Source organism: Schistocerca gregaria, chromosome 2 (assembly GCF_023897955.1).
Source record: "Schistocerca gregaria isolate iqSchGreg1 chromosome 2, iqSchGreg1.2, whole genome shotgun sequence".
NCBI lineage: Eukaryota > Metazoa > Arthropoda > Insecta > Orthoptera > Acrididae > Schistocerca > Schistocerca gregaria.
The window spans coordinates 706,490,733-706,497,396 of NC_064921.1; the positions used below are offsets into that span (position 1 = coordinate 706,490,733).

The window sequence follows — 6,664 nt, forward strand, 5'->3', positions numbered from 1 at the left end:
GGACTTTTATTTATTCTTCATAATTACTGCCTCTTATCTGAAAAGCTGATGAAATAGGCCATACAAATCACATTTTCTTGAATAGTAATAACTTTATATATTAACTGATTATTTCTGATATTTATGTTTTTAGTACTACAGCTACTTCTACCACTATAAAACTACAATAAAACCGCCAACCATTTACCGAACAACTAATGCCCCTGTTAGCACTAAGGAATATGTTCTGCTTTTTTTTATTATTATCGTGTTCCTGCAGGTGGTTGTTTCCGCTACTGGATCCGCCCTCTTACCACCACCGCAATAGCTATTCTCTGCTGGATATCTTGGCTATAGGGCCACACGTCAGCAGCATTTTCATTATAACAAGCAATTCCACCAATCTGTGTTACGTCTTTAAGTCACGCCTCCATGATCACTATTTCATTCGATGATCGCTGACCTCAGTTGTTTTCTCTCCATCTGCAGAGTATGTTGTCTAGTCAGGATGGCAGCAGGTTGGCGTGTCGTTGAATACCTCGTGTAGTCTTCCTTTGCCTTCCTGGATACTGCGGCTGTAGTATATCATCCATACAGCACCAGGTCGACTCGCTCCTTAACGTGACCTTGGCATCCAATGTTCTTAAAGGTGGTGGTGGTTAGTGTTTAACGTCCCGTCGACAACGAGGTCATTAGAGACTGAGGGCAAGCTCTGGTTAGGGGAGGATTGGGAAGGAAATCGGCCGTGCCCTTTCAAAGGAACCATCCCGGCATTTGCCTGAAACGCTTTAGGGAAATCACGGAAAACCTAAATCAGGATGGCTGGAGACGGGATTGAACCGTCGTTCTCCCGAATGCGAGTGCAGTGTGCTAACCACTGCGCCACCTCGCTCGGTGTATTCTTAAAGCCTGATGGCCATTACCAGCCACATCCTCGTAGAGTGCAGAGTCTCACAATGAGTGTTCTGGTGAGCCCACACTGCCGCAAGCGCAGCTATCACTCATCCGTCTTTTGATTTTGTATAGATACGTAGCATATGGGCCATAGCCAGTCAGGTGTTATATGAAAACTTTCGATGGGTTCAGAAGTCTCATTTTTGGTCCCTCCCTGATGTCAGGGAGAAGTTCGTATGTTCTCCTGCCTGTGCCTGACGTGCCCCACTCGTTTTGCCACAGCTGTAATATGCGATCTTTTATTAACTTTCTCGAATTGGCCTCAGCTCCAAGCATCCCTCGTACTTCCCTTTCAGCATCTTTCTTTAACCACTGAAGGGATCCCCTTTTCCTAATTTCCTAGTCCATTGGGCATATTCCTTGCATTACAAAGTATTATTCGGGGTAGTGCAGTAGGCTACTTATTTTGCTTTCACAGGCCTAAAATTTTGCATCAGTTCTCTGAAAACGTCGCTCTGTTTAGCCGCCTTAACGTAAGTATTTATGCAGTACTTCTATTGGAACTAAATAGTTTGTTGCTGCATTTTTCTCTGGTATAAGTCGGAATATCTGAAGTAGTCGCAGTATGGTTGAGCTGCTTCACCACCGTCTTTGAAACGCTAAGGCTCCATTACGACTGTATCAGCTACTCGTTGAAAGGTCATCTGCTATGCACACGGGCCTTATCGCGCTACAGCACACGCTAGTAATCGGCTGTTCACTGCTGACCCTCTGTTGCAGTTTTCATTTCCTTGCAAATGGTTTGTGACTTTTACCTATTCTTGGAAAATCTGCATTCGACACGTTTTCCATAGCAATATCCTATACTTAAAATGTTAGGTCCCACCGAGATTTGAACTCGGATCGCTGGATTCAAAGTCCAGAGTGTTAACCATTACACCATGGGACCTGCCGGATGGCGGTGGTAGATCTGAAACACTTCTACATGTTCTTAGATATTGAAACAGGAACTTCATTGAGTCACGCAAGCTGGTGGGCGCGCGGTGGCATTCTGTGACGCTCTGAAGACGGATGCACCTCTGTCTATATTTTCGAAGAAATTGTCAGCCTGAACGACTTACAGTTTTACTTTTTACTTTTTATCATACCACAAGTTTTAGAACATTGTATGAAGGCTGTATTTTATCATGCTGCAACTGACATTGCACGTAACGAATAATGGCAGTAGCACAAAACATACGTCATAAAACTTGATCCACAAAACCCTGTTCTGATTTTTCTTCTTCTTACAGGATGCAATTATTACATTCTTTGACAGGTAACTCCCGTGGTTCACGAAATGATGTGTCGTACGTATCAGGCGCAATTCACAAGTCACTTACGACTTCAGCGTGATATTTAATCTTTTCCAGGAGCTTCAATTACGGTGATGACGTAACCTATTCAGTTCGAAACGTACAAGAGAGAGGCACCATCGGAAACGATATTACGCGTGACACTGTTTCCCTCTCCTAATATAACGCTCTACAGAAACATAACCTCACTGCGAGAAATTATCGCTCTTACCTAGTGCATAATTTTTTAAAAAGCAAAACATCTTGCTGTGAAGTGGGAATAACACTGCTGAGTCAGAAGGCTCTGAGCTGCCAGCTGATCGCCCAAATGAGCACAAACTCAGCATGTCCAGGACATAAAAAAATAAAAAGGGAGTCTTCATTGCTCACGGATTACCCATAAATTTTGCCATAGCCGTGCACCTTTCAGTATAATGAACATTGTCTTGGAACATTTTGTGCACCATGTTAATGTGTGAATAATATACAAAAGATGGATGCGACTTTAAATAACTGGTGAACCAAATGTCAGAAGAAAATGGTCTTTCTTTTAACTCTTATAAGGTTTTCTCTCAATTTTGTCTACATTCATATACCATAGTAAGGCGTCGCCCATAATTTTAAGACTCCTGATTGACATAATTTTTAAACTTTCTAGTTACAGAAGTCTTTGAATTAACTTTGTAGTAAATTTTATTTTACTTATTTCTTCAGTATTTTCATCCATTAATTATTCCCTTTCAGAACAAAGGAACAAACAGAACATTCTATTCAGCAGTGTACAAAAGATTCACTAAAATTGTTCCAACTACATAGAATACAAATAAATAAAAATAAAAAAAGTCCTTCGACTTTAATTAGACGAAGATCCAAGATGACTTAAGAAGTATATGCAGTAAAATGAACCATTTGTAAATCGCAGGGTTCCAGGCTGTAGCGCCTAGAACCGCTCGGCCACTCAGGCCGGTTCACTACTTCATTCGATGATCGCTGACCTCAGTTGTTTTCTCTCCATTTTCAGAGTATATTGTCTAGTCAGGATGGCAGGACGTTGGCGTGTGGTTGAATACCTCGTGTAGTCTTCCTTTGCCACCCTGGATACTGTGGCTGTAGTATATCATCCAAGCTGCACCACGTCGACTCGCTCCTTAACGTGACTTTGGGATCCAACATTCTTATAGCCTGACTACCGTTACCCGCCACATCTTTGTAGACTGCGCAGTCTCACAATGTGTATTCTGTAGTGCCCAAACTGCAGAAAGCGCAGCTATCATTCATTTATCTTTTGATTTTGTATAGATACGCAGCGTATGGGCCATGGCCAGTCAGGTGCTACATGAAACTTTTCGACCAGTTCAAAAGTCTCAGTTTTGGTCCGTCCCTGATGTCATGGAGAAATTCGTATGTTCTCCTGCATGTGCCTGAAGTGTCCCATTCGTTTTGCCACAGCTGTAATATGCGATCTTTTATTAACTTTCTCGAATTGGCCTCAGCTCCAAACATCCCTCGTACTTCCCTCTGATCATCTTTCAATAACCAGTGAAAGGACCCCCTTTTCCTAATTTGCAAGTTCATTGGCCATATTCCTAGAATTACTCACAAAGTATTATTCAGGGTAGTGCAGTAGGCGCCTGTTAATCTTAATAACACTCCTCGTTGAACTCTCCTCAGTATTAAGGCTGGCTCCATTAGATGCGGTCTATGAGGATTATGTAACGAAATAGATCGTAAAAATCTGGCAGGTGTAGAAATCCTCATTACCGCTTCAGATGTCAAGACGTGACAGCACGCCTCACCCCACTCAGGTCATCCATCACACGCTCACCTCTTGAAAGATAAATGGGACTATGAAATTGTTGCCGAGTGACCTTGGTATTTAAGAGACGAAAGATAAATCCGACGATGAATTATCCTGCAACATTTCCTTCGGTAGCGTTATCAGAAAAAATCGGCTACCTCACTGCGATGGTGAAAATGTGTTGCTATTCTTCTCCTGTTATTCTGCACCTGGACGACTTGTTCTACAGTTTATTCTTCTTCCACGAGTAAATTTGGAAAACGGTGCTATAGAAGAAGTGAGTCGACGAATGAAATACAGAAGGAAGAACCTATGTGAAGAGAAGATGTGGAAATAAGTCTCTGCCACATCGTACATCCTCTCCCCCCATGATAGAGGAAGAGATAAGATAGTGGACTGCCTGACACAGGATCCAGAAACAATTAACTTCCGACTGTATGGAGCAGTATGCGGTAAAGTCGTCAGTACAGACGAAGGAGGTATATGCGAGACACTCTAAAAAGTGTTTAGCTGGTATAAAGAAGAGAAGAACACGGAAAAACGTCAGAAAGAGTAGGACATCAAACCAATCTGAAGTATGATGGAATCCAAAACAAGCAACTTGTAATTCAATTTCTTCTGCAGTTCAGGAGTTTTGCACTTTCGTCACCTTACTTCCCGTCATTTCATATTCATTTATGTAGATTTGCCAAGTTCTGCTGTCTCATTGCCCCTATTCTGTTTGCGACTTTTACCAATTTTAATAAAATTGTAGTAGTTTTCAGATCCAGTTTTCCCCGTTGTATAAATTTTATTGGTTCCACTTCATTGCTTCAACATTTATAAAAGTTTTATTTTCTTCTCTCATCTTATTGCGTCTGCTTTTCTTTTTCCTTCGCTGTCTAAATAACCCAGTATCCTGCCCCCGTACAAGTTGCATACACTTCTCACTTTTCTCTTTCTCCTTTATTTCTCTAATCTCCCTGCTTCCTACTCTCATTCGAAACAGTCTGATTCTCTACCGTTCTCTCTCTTCTTACGCTATGTTCTAGCTGTTGCTGATGTTATTTCACCATGTCTTTGTCGGAACCCATAGGCATTCTAAACGTTTCACATTTCAAACTTCCTCCTTTTTGTCATATGCACAAATGATTTATCCTCCAGTCTTCTGCTATTTTCAGCTTCTTTAAATTTTAGAAATGTGACTACCACAGGCACATTTGGAAATTACAATTGATGTCTTTCTTTTTAAACCAGTGTGTATATTTATGAAACATTAGTTGGTTATCTGATACCTCTTGTACTTTCCAAAAAAGACTGAAGTATTTTAACATTAAAATAGGAAGCATTTTCTTGGTGATCCGCAAATAACATTTATTTGATCACTAATCGTCTTTCGGCTTCTTAGACCATCGTCAGATGAGAACTGAACGTTATAGTCACAGATAAAAAATTACATGCAGCTAATAGAGAAGATACATAAAATGATGAGATATCATGTGTTTGTGAATGAAAGACTTACTTTTTTATATTCAGAGAAACACAAAGATTGTTGTCTCTACCGTACGAAATATTGTTTTATCTGAATATATTCACCTATCTAATTTACAACATAATTAATTAAGGGTCTAATTCAGTTACCTGGGCACTGAAAAATTGTTGGGAGATACTTGCGAACGCTGAGAACCACCAGAAACGTTCCAAGATATGGGTACTTCTTGGTAATTGTAAGGATCCTCCACAATAATAGTAACACTTAAAACCAAAGGAATTAGAATTAGGCTCTTACATTAACTGAGAGACTATGGTAGTTACAGCCATCGATAGCAGTTATGTACAAAAAAAAAAAAGAAATTTAAATTTTGTTTTGCTTTCACAGGCCTAAAATTTTGCATCAGTTCTGTGAAAATGTGGCTCTGTTTAGGCGCCTTAACGTAAGTATTTATGCAGTACTTCAATTGGAACGAAATAGTTTGATGCCGCATTTTCCTCTGGTATAAGTTGGAACATCTGAAGTAATCGCAGTATGGTTCAGCTGCTTCACTGCTGTCTTTGAAAAGCTAGAGCTCCCTTGCGGCTGTATCAGCTACTCGTTGAAAGGTCATCTGCTATGCACACGGGCCTTATCGCGCTACAGCACACGCTAGTAATCGGCTGTTCACTGCTGACCCTCTGTTGCAGTTTTCATTTCCTTGCAAATGGTTCGTGACTTTTACCTATTCTTGGAAAATCTGCATTCGACACGTTTTCCATAGCAATATCCTATACTTAAAATGTTAGGTCCCACCGAGATTTGAACTCGGATCGCTGGATTCAAAGTCCAGAGTGCTAACCATTACACCATGGGACCTACCGATCAAGTACGACAGATCTGATACATTTCTACGTGTTCTAAGACGATGCAACAGAAACTTGGTTGAGTCACTCAAGCATGTGGGCACGCGGTGGCGTTCTGTGACGCTCTGAAGACGGATGCGTCACTGTCTCTGTTTTCCAAGAAATGGTCAGGCTGAACAACTTGCAGTTTTATTGTTTTCTTTTTATCACATCACAAGTTTTAAAACATTGTATGAAGACTGTATTCTATCATGCTGCAACTGACATTGAACATAATAAACAGTGGTGCTTGGACAAAGTATATGTCATAAAACGTAACCCAGAAAACCATGTTCTGATATTT

General features: G+C 40.7%; 2 non-coding genes across 2 annotated transcripts; both read right to left on the reverse strand.

Moving 5' to 3' along the window:
* Positions 1-1,750: 1,750 nt before the first annotated feature.
* Trnaq-uug (transfer RNA glutamine (anticodon UUG)) lies at positions 1,751-1,822 on the reverse strand. Its single transcript has one exon. It is a non-coding gene; the product is annotated as a tRNA-Gln (tRNA).
* A 4,440-nt stretch (positions 1,823-6,262) lies between these two features.
* On the reverse strand, positions 6,263-6,334 carry Trnaq-uug (transfer RNA glutamine (anticodon UUG)). The gene has a single exon. It is a non-coding gene; the product is annotated as a tRNA-Gln (tRNA).
* Between the last annotated feature and the right edge of the window lie 330 nt (positions 6,335-6,664).